Source organism: Bactrocera oleae, chromosome 3, assembly GCF_042242935.1.
Source record: "Bactrocera oleae isolate idBacOlea1 chromosome 3, idBacOlea1, whole genome shotgun sequence".
NCBI classification, from domain to species: Eukaryota; Metazoa; Arthropoda; class Insecta; order Diptera; family Tephritidae; genus Bactrocera; species Bactrocera oleae.
This window is the reverse complement of record NC_091537.1, coordinates 20115159-20129032: the sequence shown is the minus strand read 5'-3', so window position 1 is coordinate 20129032 and position 13874 is coordinate 20115159.

The window sequence follows — 13874 nt, the reverse complement described above, 5'->3', positions numbered from 1 at the left end:
TCTAGAACTCAATCATTTACTATTTTCTCTGGCGTATATGAATGCTTCTCCATAACATTCATTAGCTCCTCGCAGAAAAATAAAGCGCTTAAAACTCTCCATCAGCCGGATCAATCATCAAAGCGAACACCACAAACAATAGAAGAATCGGTATACCCTAATGTGTTTTTTTTTACTACAACTCGCAAAGGTGCTCGAAATGGATGGACTACAACGCTTCTCCGAAATGAATGACCTTTGGCCAAAATCATGTACTCGGCGATGAATAGTGGCGAAAGCAACAACAACTATGTACACGTAGCAGCAACATCAGCAAAAGCAATAACAGGAACTTTGTAGTAAATCCTTACAAATGTTTATCTTTTCTTAATCCGACCAAACTTATTGTATGCATTCGCAACGCAGCGCTCTGAGCGAATCTGTTAAATTGCTTGCGCTGGCAAACTTTTCGCTGCCATCACCAACACATCAGCACAGCGAGGACATTAGTAAAGCATCGCTCGGAGTTAGACGCGCTTAACACCCATTTACTCAACCCAGCGAATTCGACCAATCATTGTTAGTCTCTTGTTGTTATAACCGCGTGCACTTTATAAAGTTTTTAATCGGTTCCTTGACAACAGGCTGATACATAAGCTATACATATATACGCTTGTGCGGTGTGTATATACTCTTATCTTGAACTATATACAAGTATATATGCTTGTTTAATAGTATATGTGTGGATATATACAGTTGTATATACTTTAGAAATCGTCTGCCACCTGCTTTTGTTGTAATCGCGGAGTTTTTAATTGTCCACATATGCAACTTATTCGCTGGGGACTTTCTGAACTTAGTTGAGTTGATAATCGTCAATTATCAGAAACCGAGATCACGCTGGAGGCAAAACTTCGCAAAAAAAAACGATTTTTGTCAAAACAAGTTAAAGTTTTAGCTCGGCTTTTAATTCCGGCAGAAACGAATATAAGTGAAAGTCGAGGACAAAGTGAATGGAAAAAAGCTCAGGACGTTTGCTGAAGAAAATAATGTACTCTACAAAATCAAACCCAGGAAAAAATTGAACAAAACAAGAAAAAACGTTATCTTCGGTGCAACACTCAATCAATAATTTGCATTACAGCTTTAGGCAATAAAACGTGTCAAATTTCTTGAAGATATCTCGTCAAATGAAAAAGTTTTCCATGCAAGCTTTTGAGTCCGATCGTTCAGTTTATATGCCAGCTATAGGCTATAGTGGTCCGATATCGGCAGTTACTATAAAAGAGCAATTTCTTGGGTAAAAATGGACCTGTGCAAAATTTCAGATCAATATATCAAAAACTGAGGGACTAGTTAGCGTATATACAGACAGACGGACACACGGACGGAAATGACTTTTACTTGTTTAACATGGGTACCAGCTGACAACAGCGCTAAGCCACGGTGCTCAAAAACACAACGGATCAAGTTAATGCATTTTCAATTGGAAGAATTAGCATAAACTTGGTCAAACAATTTATCTATAGTTAGTTATCGATAAATGTGGAACAGTGTCCGAAATGGATTGTTAAATGGTTGATTATGCAGGGTTATTGACTGATTCAACTTTATGAGATCCAATTGACTGTTTCAAAGGGCACACCACGTTATACAGTAAGCACATTCAAAACCTCCCATTAAAATTTTTGGGGAAATTTTAACTGAGTTGATTATTCTTGTGGTCACTCGCTTATAAAAAATTAATACGTAATAGTTCCTCCGATTGACTTTATCCGATATATGTATACACGCAAATTGGTTTCTTATATATGGTGATACATTTCCCAACTTTTTTAAAGAAAAAACACAAAAATTCAAATGTGATGGGGAATGTTTATTATCCTTCGAAAAAACATTCTTTTGCATTTAATTTGTTTATCTCCTTAAAGCTTTGGCCGCGGCTACGTCTCAGATGGTCCATCCGTTGAGTCCAAATTTCGATGAAACGTTCAAGCATTTCGACCAGTAACTGACGAATGATACGCGTGATGTTTTGCTCTAAGGCCTGTATCGAAGCGGGATTGTCCGTATAGACTTTCCCCACAGGAAAAAGTGTAACGGTGTGATATTGCACAATCTTGGTGGCCTATCGACCAGAACAAAACGTGAAATTATCTGCTCACCGAAGTGTTCTCTCAATAAATCCATTGATTGATGGGATGTGCGAGTAGTGGCGGCGTCATGTGGAAACCAAATGTAGACGAGATCACGAGCTCAATTTAAATCATCAAATAGTCGGTTTTCATAGCGCGATAACGGCCGCCATTGCACCGATAATTTCACCGGCCCACAAACCACACCTCACTGTTGCTTTTTCTGCATGAAATAGCAGCTCTTGAATGTCTTGAGGTTGCTTTTTGTCCCAAATGCGACAGTTTTACTTGTTTAACAAGTAAGGAAGGGCTAAGTTCGGATGTAACCGAACATTTTATACTCTCGCAAAGTCAAATGGTATACTCGTTTGAGATTTCTTTGTGGATTGACTGATATTTTCGGTAGAAGGTCAACTATAGGCACTGGGGTCAACATATTTAGTACTTAGGGGTTTGAACAGTTTTGGTTTGATTTAGACAATTTTTGGCCGCAAGGTGGCATACTTTAATTTCATTATTCACGCAAAGTTTTACCCCGATATAATCATTGTTACCTGATTTGCATAGTGGAAAGTGAAAGAATCAGATGGAATTGAAAATGGTGTTACATGGGAAGTAAGCGTGGTTGTAGTCCGATTTCGCCCATTTTCGCACTATGATATAGAAACATGAAAAGAACGTTATGCACCGAATTTAGTTGAAATCGGTTGAGCAGATCTCAAGATATGGGTTTTCACCTAAAAGTGGGCTGTGCCATGCCCACTGACTAATTTTGAACGCGGTTCCTATAAAGTCATCTTATACCATCTCAGAGATAAAATTTAATGTCTCTGGCGTGTTTAGTGCTTGATTTATCGCGCTTTTAGTAGTTTTTAACAGTACCGTTATATGGGGAGTGGGCGGAGTTGCCACCCGATTTCAACTATTTTCACACCGTCAATAGAAGTGCTAAAAACATTTGCTTCTAGTGAATTTTGTTATTATAGCATTAGCGGTTTAGGAGATATGCACATTAAACCTATTAGAGGCGGGACCACGCCCACTTTTTAAAAAAAGTTGTAACTGCATTGCCCCTCCCTAATGTGATCCTGTGTACCAAATAACAGTCTTGTATCTTATTGCGGAGATTAGTTATGGCAATTTATTTGTTTTTGATTAATGGCGTTTTGTGGGCGTGGCAGTGGTCCGATTACGCCCATCTGCAATACCAACCGTCTCACGGTACCAATAAACATGTCTACCAAGTTTCATAAAGATATCTCAATTTTTACTCAAGTTAGAGCTTGCACGGACGGACAGACGGACGGACGGACATACAGTCACCCGGATTTCAACTCGTCTCTTCATCCTGATCATTTATATATATATAACCCTATATCTAACTCGATTAGTTTTAGGTGATACAAACAACCGTTAGGTGAACAAAACTATTATACTCTGTAGCATCAGTTTGCGAGAGTATAAAAACGAAAACGAACGAAGTTCGAACGGCTACAGTTCTTGCACAAGCTGTATTTCGTACGCTTTCAATTTAAGATCTCGACGTAAAGCACGCCACGTTGTTTCATACGTCAGTCCGAGTTGCTGAGAATGGTGCCGAATCTACTCTTCACGGTCTTCGTGTACACTCTCAGCTACGGCCGCTATATTTTCTCCACTGCGTGCTGGACGTGGTCTAATCGGTCGAATATTATCCAATAATGAATGCTGGGTCTCAAGATGGGTGATGGTGTTTTGTCCAAAAGACAAAATCGATTTGACACTCCATCAAGCCACCTTATACAAAAGGTAATGATTCTTGACTATCTTGTTTCCTCTGTAATGAATTTTTCGGTGGATAGGAAGAGTATATTAAAGATAGGTATAAGTAATGAGTCGCACTCAGTATATGAAGATCTAATATCAAAAATATGGGTGCAGTAGATTTAGATCCAAACTCAGTAACCAAAAAATTTAGATTTCGGTTTTTGTCGACTTATTCTTCAAAACCAAGTTGAGCGTAACACTATATTTATTCTCTTATATTTTATTTTTTATATATATGCTCAATGTTCAAGAGCCTAAAGCACAGTCCCACCCGCACTTTATGCCTCCTTATTTAGGTCAACCTTTTATTTAATAATGTTAATAACTCTGTTAATTTAGCATGCATAAATTTAAGAGAAACACAATCTGCTTGTTGCACCGTTATTTAGAATTAACTTTGAGAATTCGAGAAAGCTTCAAGTTTTTATCAAACGAAGATGCTTCACAAGTATGTATGATTGTGTATATTTGTATGAGTGTATATGTGCGAAATTGAACAAAATGTAACAGTATTTTGCAACACAAAGGTTATTGCATTCCTTGCTTTGACGCAACAGCAACAATAACAACGGCATGTAGAAGTCTAGAAAAAAAAACAGGGTTGAGTTGCTTGTGCCTCTTTTATGAGCTGAACAAAGCTGTTCATAGTGCACCGAGTGGCATATAGGTAAGAGGGTTTGACATTTTCAAGAATGTTGTCAACAACAATTGGCCCGCATATGGTTTTTGTAAGACAAGCAGCCAGCTAAAGAGAGAGGGATGTTTGTTGCCTTTTTTTTAAGACAGAATTTCGTATGTTTGATAGGGTCAAGACTGCGTGGACTAATACGCATTTAAAAAAAAGTGTGTTTGCCGAAGACATACGAGTGTTGACTAGACATGCTCGTTTTATTGTTATCATTTATTTCAATTTTTTTATCTTTTTTATAAACTTTTTTTATTTTTTTATAGATTTTTCAGATTTTTTAGGTTTTTTTTTAAATTTTTTTTTTGAAAGTTCAGCTTGACTCGCTTATTGTTACACCAGCGTAGTCGATGAAATGTTTGCACAAACGCTTAAGGCAAGCAAAGCTGAATCAGCAGTCGAGAACAATAAGTGAGCTTTATATACCGCATATACAAACATACTTACAGCGCATACGAAACTATGTATGTGTGTCTGTCTGTTGCTACTCGGTCTTCGCTTGAGCGACAATTGGCATGAGGGTTGTGCCAGCGCCCCCTTTCTAAGCCTTTGTGGCGCGTCTCCAACGCGTTGGTATGCATTACATGCTGCAAGAATAGAGCCACAGTGGAAAAAAGAAGCGGACTTCGTCGAACTTTTCAAATTCATGACCGCCAGCATCAGTGCTCGGCGAGAAGGTGAGGAATGAGCATATTCGCAAACAAATGAAAGTGGATCCACTTCAAAGCGGCAAATGAAGTGGCGGTGTGTGGAGGTGGCAGGCAACAATAGCCAATGGCAACAGTATCAGCAGCGGCAACAACAACAACAACAGTAAAAGTGGCAACAGCAATAATAAAAACAACAGCATGAGCAGCACCAACAGCAACAAGAACAACTGTAAAAGTAGCAACAATAAAAGCATAAGAAACAACAATAATAATAATAATAACGACAGCATCAGCAGCAGCGGCAACAACAGTATCAGTATCAGCGACAGCAACAACAACATCATCCGTCGCAGCACCAGCGACTGCAGTTCGGCAGTAAAAGTGCAACGAAAGCGAAAAAATTACTCGACAAACAAGCAAGTAGCACACGAGCGGACACAAATATGCATACATGCATATACCTCTGGTATGTATATAAAAACTGGAAAGGAAACGGGCCAACGGATCATTCATATGTGTGAATGGATGTATGTGTGTGTGTGTACTTAACGCCTAGGGATGAGCAGCAGTCACCGCCATCGGCCGGGTAAGCTTTACACGAGATGACAAGAGTTGCCACTAATGCTACTCGTCACAACAACGGATAAGCGCTGGAGTACAATTTTGAAGTGGTGCGTCAATATTTGATGGTGTTGAGTTCTGTGCCATTGTTGAACCAGTACTGCAAACAAACACATTCGACACAGACACGGCACGAATGCATGTCCGTACGGTAAAAAACGAAGAGTAATTGTTCACTTTGGTACTAGTGAAGTGGAGTCCAGTTAGTAATGATAATAAAACAACTACGCTAAGTTACATATTTGGACAAAGTTCTTTAAAAGTATGGTAGTTTTAGAATAAAAAACAAGAAAAACCATTAACTTCGACTGTATCGAAACTATAATAATCTTCACTTATTAATTTTTTTTCAGCATAAAAGAGTATAAGGGGATTTTTGTCTTCATTTTAATCGGTCAGTTTGTATGGCAGCTATATGTTATAGTGGTACGATCTAAACAATATGTTTGAAGATTGTAGTGATGCCTTTAAAAATATGCGTCCCAAATTTTGTAAAGATATTTTGTCAAATAAAACAAGAAAAAACGTTAACTTCGAATGCACCGGAGCTATAATACCCTTCACAAAAACAAAAGTTTCCTTAGAAGAATTTGATTCCGATCGTTCAGTTTGTATGGCAGCTATATGCTATAGTTTTCCGATGTCAGCGATTCCGACTTATGAGTAGCTTCTTGATAGGAAAAGGACGTGTGGAAATTTTCAGATCGATATTGCAAGAACTGAGGGACTAGGTTGCATATATACAGACGGACATGACTTAACCGACTCAGCTCGTTACGCTGATCATTTATAAATAAACATAAAGACTTTATATGGTATCCGACGTTTTCTTTTGGGTAATACAAACTTAATATACCTATTCAGGGTATGACTATACAAATATATTACCAGAGCTTCTCCTTGTATTTATGATGTAATTATACACCTAAACTAAAAATCTCAAACCCTTGCACCCATTTTCCTTCTACTTTGAATCTCTTAATGTTCGACTAAGAATCTCGACATCTAATCCTCGTAGCGTTATTTACAGAATGGTGACTCATTGTGATTTGAATCCAATAAGTTTCGATAGATTTAAGTTGAGGGTAGACAACTTTTACTTAATTATTTGTCTTTTTGTAAAGATTTTAAATGCACAGTGATGAAATACTATAAGTCTAGTGTAAAATTTAAGAAGAAAGAGTAACCATTTGAATACTTATAGGTGTAATTATTTTGAAATAGTTTCTCGATTTTAATTGAAATGTTCGTTGATTTATCTAAAATTCCCATAATATTTCCCACAAATATTAATGAAAAAACCCACGCGAAGATCTTTCAACTAAATGCCGTTAGTTTTTACACTACATGTCCACTATTTTAATACTGAGCTTTATTCAACGCGTTCAAAATTGGTTTCTGAGCCAATACCAACATTTAATCCAATTTTTCAAACATATGTTATATGCCTCAGCTGGGATGGCCTTCAGTGTCTTCAGCGAATTTTGGTTTTTTCGGTTTCAGCTCATTTCTGGAGTAACATTCGCTTGAGATCGTTAAACAGTTTCGATGTCATATTCATAAACTCACGTCTCGTCATCAGTAATGATACGTTTGAAGAATGTTAGGTCCTCAACAACGTTATCAGGCATCTCTTTTGCGACCTCTTTTCGACGTCGTTTGTGCAAAAAATGCAGATCTTTTGATACGTGTCTAGCGTTGACACGCTTCATAGCCAAATATGAACCAAAATAGTTTTTGATGCTAACACCATTATTAATCAGCATTATTAAATATTAGCGCACTCGTGTTTAGAGTCAATAAAGCCAGGGAATAATAATTAGAGCTTTACAACGAAAAACTTAATAATTTTTACGAATATTATTGAGAAAATGAGAAAGAATACTAGATCGTTCACTGTTAAAAATTAAACTGTTCTAAGCTGTGGTTCTCTAAGCATGTATTAGTTTCAGGTTGATGATGGCGGATTTTCCGTTTCTACTATGCAAAAGTATGCTTACCGAAATAAAAATTAACTTCGTCCAAATGCTTCCTTGATCTTTCACAAAACTTACTACAAGGTGCGTTCCAAAGTAAACACTAAAAAAGTAACAAAATAAACTCTAGTAACGCCATCTATATGTCGAGTAGTGCGTTAGAATCTGCTATCCTTTATCGACTTCCAGTAAAAATTTCATGACATTTTATCTATTGAAAGTGAAGTTATTGCGTTTTAAGTGTCAGTATGTTTTTGTCAACGGTACGAAAATGAGCTTCGAACAAAGAGCCAACATTAAATTTTGTTTTAAAATTGGTAAAACTTTTACTGAAACGTTTCAATTGATGAAACAAGTTTATGGCGATGATTGCCTATCCCGTAGCAGAATGCACGAGTGGTTTCAACGTTTTCAAAGTGGTCATGAGGACATAAATCAGAAATGAGCCGAAACCAAAAATATCGCGCCAAGCGTATTGTCCACAAAGACCTACCTTTTCGGAAAAATGCATTTACCGATGAGTGAAAGCGTTATGCAAACGTGGAGGCTATTCAAAAGGCTTGCAACGGCATACTGGCGGCCATACCGGGCAACGACCTAAAACACTCGTTTGGACCGTGCAAAAAGCTGTATTAAAGCAGAAGGAAACTATTTTGAATAAAATTAATTGATTTTGTCGATAAAACCATTTGTTCTGTCTTTTTTTTTTAAAGTCCTGTTTACTCTGGAACGCACCTTGTATTTAAGATATGACACATTATCTAAGCAAGTTAATTAGCGGCTTTTGTTACTGTCGAGACTTTCAGTGAGAAAAATCTGGCATTTGTTAAAAGAACAAATTACTAAAAAAAAAATTGTACGACCACACTGTACAGTAAAAGTATGTTTTCCTAAACTTTATTGAACATGTTTTTCATGTGTTAAACATGCTTGATTATCAACAAGATGTAATTTTAAAAAAATATCAATTTTTCAATGCAGTCATCCCTCAACGGGTAAGGCCAATATTTTCAGGTGAATTTCTAACATTAAAAATCAACTAATTAAATCCAACGAATGAACGAAGGGAGCCTATAACCTACAACACCCTCCACTTGGCAGATAATACAAATCTAAGACAAAAACTTCAGGAAAAACAGCAAAACGGAGAAATTGTAATCACAGTATTATAAAACAAAATAATAACCTCACTTGCACATTGCTTTAGCATGTGTAAAACATAAATTTAATCCGTTACATTTTGATTTCACTAAGCACTCACCTCACTTAAGTAAAGCTCCACACACACTCATTTCAGCAAAAAGTTATCTAATGCACAGTTAATATACAAGTATGCATAGATAAGTCGTGAAAGCAAAAACAAAATAACATTTGATTTGAGAAAAAAACCTATTAACATTTTTTTTTTTATTTTTTAATCTTCTGCTTACGTTCTTGCCATTTTTTATCTTCAACGTCATTTCCCCAAGCGTCATTATTACGATTGCAGAGTCAGAGATAGGAAATATATGTAATATTAAAACTACACGGATAAAGCAAAAACTGTGAATGAATAAAGGATAAAAAGAAGGCAAAAAATCTGCCGTAAAAGCGTACCTTGATTAAAATTTCTGATTACCAAGGAACTGAGCAAAAAGTCTGCTGTACAGTTCCAATAGTTGAACGATAACTAGTAATGACGGTAGCGATTTAGGTAGTTCCCCGCCTGTTTCAATAGCAGGCATGGCAGGTATGTAAAGCAATACCAACAACGTCACTCTTTAACTCTCTAGTGTGTAACAAATATAGGTAGATATGTAGGTAGATATATAATCAGCACTGCTGTTGGAAAAAATAGAAGCTTATGTGATTAATCACAAGAGCGAGAGGTTGAGTAGAGATTGTTTGATTTAATTAACTTTTGAATCCTTTTAAGAAAATAGTCGAAATCATACAGATAAAGTTTCAATGCGCTAGATGGCGCTAAAGTTAAGAGAGCAAAAAATTGTATTCGTGTTCTCATTTGACATATATTCCATAGACATATTACCGATAGTAAAAATAATAATTTGCTTGCTTAAAATTCTACCGCTAGATGGTGCCGGAGTCGCATTTTTGCCCGAAATCGTTTTTCGTCTCAATTTTAAACATTTTCGAAATATGTTATAAGAAAAAATAGTCCACAATGGTAATGTAAATAATCTTTTAGATACATTAGCGTCAAATAATTACCAGGAGTCATATTTATGGATTGAAAATCTTAGGAGATTTGTGTCTGCATCCCGATACGGATATCACATTTGGACCATTCCAACGAAGTACCCATAGATAAAGAGAAATTCACTTAAATGGTTGACACCAATAGCATTCATTCTGAGCTGAGAAGATCTTACCATGCTATGTTCTAGATGTATTCATGGGTGAAAACTTGACAATAACTTAAAACAAAGAAAAGACGAGCTCACTTTGAACTCTTGCGTGTCACTGTGAGCCAGAAGATTCTTATGATCGCCAAGTGTTGGCACTTAACCAGCCCACAGCTAGCTGAAATATAGTCTAGTACAGCGGTTGATAAGACCCTGTTTGGTGCTAGAACATGTATTATGTACGTAATACGTATTGTCATCGGCATCATCAAAAGAGAGATCCCGGAAATCTGTAATTTTGACATGGTCGAACCATAAAGTTTGTAAGGACGTTTTTTGCTTGAGAGAGCATGCAAGAAGAGTGATAATGCAGATAGTTTGTCGAGAATAACAAATCTAGTTAGGTGAAAGCTTAGACTGTTATTTGCTCAATACTGATTTTCCTCGAAGCATTTGAAGTACTTTTTCTAAGGAAGCATTGTTTATCTGTAACTGCTGCTAAGTGACTGTTCTTACGATAATGCGTCGGATATGTGCTTTGTTAGATGTACCTTAAGAAAGTTCTCTTGACGTTAATGGAAGACGAAGGTCTTCAGTTCTTCAGAAGATATCAAAAGACACAATGTAAATAATCTATATACAATCTCTTCTAATAATATGTATTCCCACGACTGCCGGTTTCTTGATACCAGAATTTCCTAAATTCCATGTTGCAGTAAAATAAATGTTCTTCGGATATAAACTAAAGTGAGTGATTTAAAAAAATATTCGAAATATCGGTGAACAGAGCAAGATAATAAGTAAAGAATTGCCGAATCAGTTTGATTTTGAGCTTAACGAAGGCCAGGGACAAGGTACTATTACGATATGGTTAGTCTGGTGGATACGAGAAATCTGCTGTTATAACTTATTTATACCAAAAATGATCTTTGAAGCGCAAAAATATTATTTTTCCCAAAATTTGCGAAGAATGTTACTTAGGTACTAAAGATCGATCATCATAATATTAGGTAATATTATATAAAGAAATATATCTCTGTAATGATCAAAAGACTCACCATTATTAAGATGATCAGTTTGATGGAAGCTACCAACAGCGTAAGAATTTCTGTGGGCGAAAAGGTTTCAGTTCCAAGTACTTCCAAATTTCCGCTACAAGTAGATTGGGTTCACAGAGGAAAGGACCAGTATCTCTTTAGCGTTGAAGGGAAACAAAAATAAATAAAACATGCAGTTATTTAAATTAATAGACATTATTGCATTACTTAACAATAAAATTATAAAAATTAGTTTAGAAAAATTATTTCTTTCGAAAAACAAAAATTATTTTTCACTGCCAATATTTCCATCCCTTCTATATATAACTTTAAGTCGGTATGTATGCAAAAATACAGTACCATGCACATATTTAAAGATGATGCACATTTCACCTGTATTGGCGCACCGTTACTACCATTTAATGCTCATCCAGGCAACACTGATGGTCGGGTATTGTGTTTGATTTTCATTAGTGTTTCATTTCAACACTTTTTAGCATGATTGATGTTTTCAATTTGAACTCGATGTGTACTTAGTGCACGTCGTATTCATGCCTTAGCACAGATGAACATTTCTACACACACACACACACACAAACGTAAGAGCACTTACCCCAGCGTATGCCTTTATGTTACTTGTAGACATAATTGTAGTGCCGCTCATCAATTGGCACACATATCAGCGGGTGTGTTTGTGTGCGTGGGCACATGTGTGTAGGTTAGTGGTGGCGCCTTTGTAATTTGTAATGTAATGTCGCATAGTACGGAAGTTGATTTCCTGTCAAAGCTTTCAGTTGATGTCCCAACCCCTTTTGTCATTTTACTCAATTAAAGTTTTTCGTATTTCGCTGTATATTTGCTCTTAAATTCATCGAACAAGCAACTGATAGCTTATTTCCGCATATATCATTTTGTCTAGATATACACTGCGTATAAGTAACATTCTGCTCATGGAAGCCTCTCAATTAAATTGATATCTAATTAGAGCTAAGTTCGTTGTAGAGAGCAGGACTTGGCAGCTGACAAATCAAATCACTGCTAAAAGCCTTTCAAGAGAAACTCGTGTAGTTTAATCACAAAACTATAAGTCTCCTCGGGTTGTTCGGAATATTCTATGCTGGAGTTTCAACTCAGTTTATTACGAGGTTTCTTTAAGTGAAAGATGTCAGCCTCAAAGGTTAAGTTAATTTAGGGGTCGATCCTAATAGGGATCTGACATCGACAGCTTATAAGACCGGTCCGTTGTGGTACCTAGACCTATAAAATTGATCATAAAAACGCTTTGAGCTTTGATCACAAATTTGTTGAAGCGGCCAATGTCAGTTTCAGCTATGTCTCCTGATTCGCCGTAGGTATGACTGCCGAAATATGCCAGCCTCAGTCTTGCGAAGGCTGGACAATGGAGAAAAAAGTGCCTGATGCTTAGTGCTATTTCTAATGATCACAGATACTTCTCGAAGTTTGCGAGCTCTAGCATCGCTAGTATCGCTGCTATGCTCACCACCCTGAAAGCGCCTGCACTCTGGAGCAGTAAATCTATTGTTGCCTGAAAAATACTACCGTGCTCAGGTAGGCTAAAGGTAAGCTTGAGGGAGAGCTCCTTACAGAAGATTCCCTCGGGTGCTATGCGCTGAATGGCATTAAATGCCACTGTTGGTGAAGTCCACACTACACCGGAGATGCCGATGAGAAACGCTGTGTGGACATGTTCAAGCGAGTATAGCCGTTTCAAGCGCCTTCACCCTGATGAAAACCTAATAGAACATTACTGGCTTCATCTCGGTTTCATAGAGCCAAAACACGTTCTTTGGAGAGAATCCACACCTTTTCCCTACAGCCCCTCTACAGGCTTGCTAAATATCGGATCGCCCTCGTACACAATCACATTTTGAATACACAAAAATTTATTTTCCTTTTTCAGATAGGATTCTGTCTATATACAAGTGTCTAAGGAATGACCTAACATATAATGCTGCAGTTTAGACAGTTAAATACAATAGCGGTGTGATGAGAAAAAAATATACAAAAACTTTGGATGTTATAATTGGCGTGTGATCAAGTAACAGCCAAGTCAGGTATGAAGCTATACAACCAGCATATTGTACACAAAATATCGACTAATTATTAACTATGTCGTCAAAATGCATTTGTCTCAAAAATTAGTATCAGAAATAGGCACAGGAGCAGGTTTTTTTATTTTCTTCGAATATAAAACACAGAAACATATCTGCACTAACATTACCGTGAATTCTTCGAAAACAGCTTTTTCGCTCTGCCACCAATTTATTCTCCTTAGTTCACACACCAGTAAAGTCGAAAATTGAAATTTACTTTCTTTTTGTCTGCGAACTTGCCTCTGCTGAAAAATTTACACTCTACATTGTCCTTGCAAACCAGTTCGTAGAAGCTCAAAGCATTGTCTTGGCGTCATTGAATTCGATTCAATTGTGGTTTATTGGCAACCCATTGCAGCAATAACGTTCATTGTAATGACATATTTATGTGCATGTGGACCAAGAGATACCAAGCGAACCAAGTAAACAAAACTTTTGAATGCAATTTTGGTTTCACCTTAAAGGCAACCGTTGGTTACTGCACAATGGACTTTTCTTTCAACGAGATAGGGAACTATGTCCCACT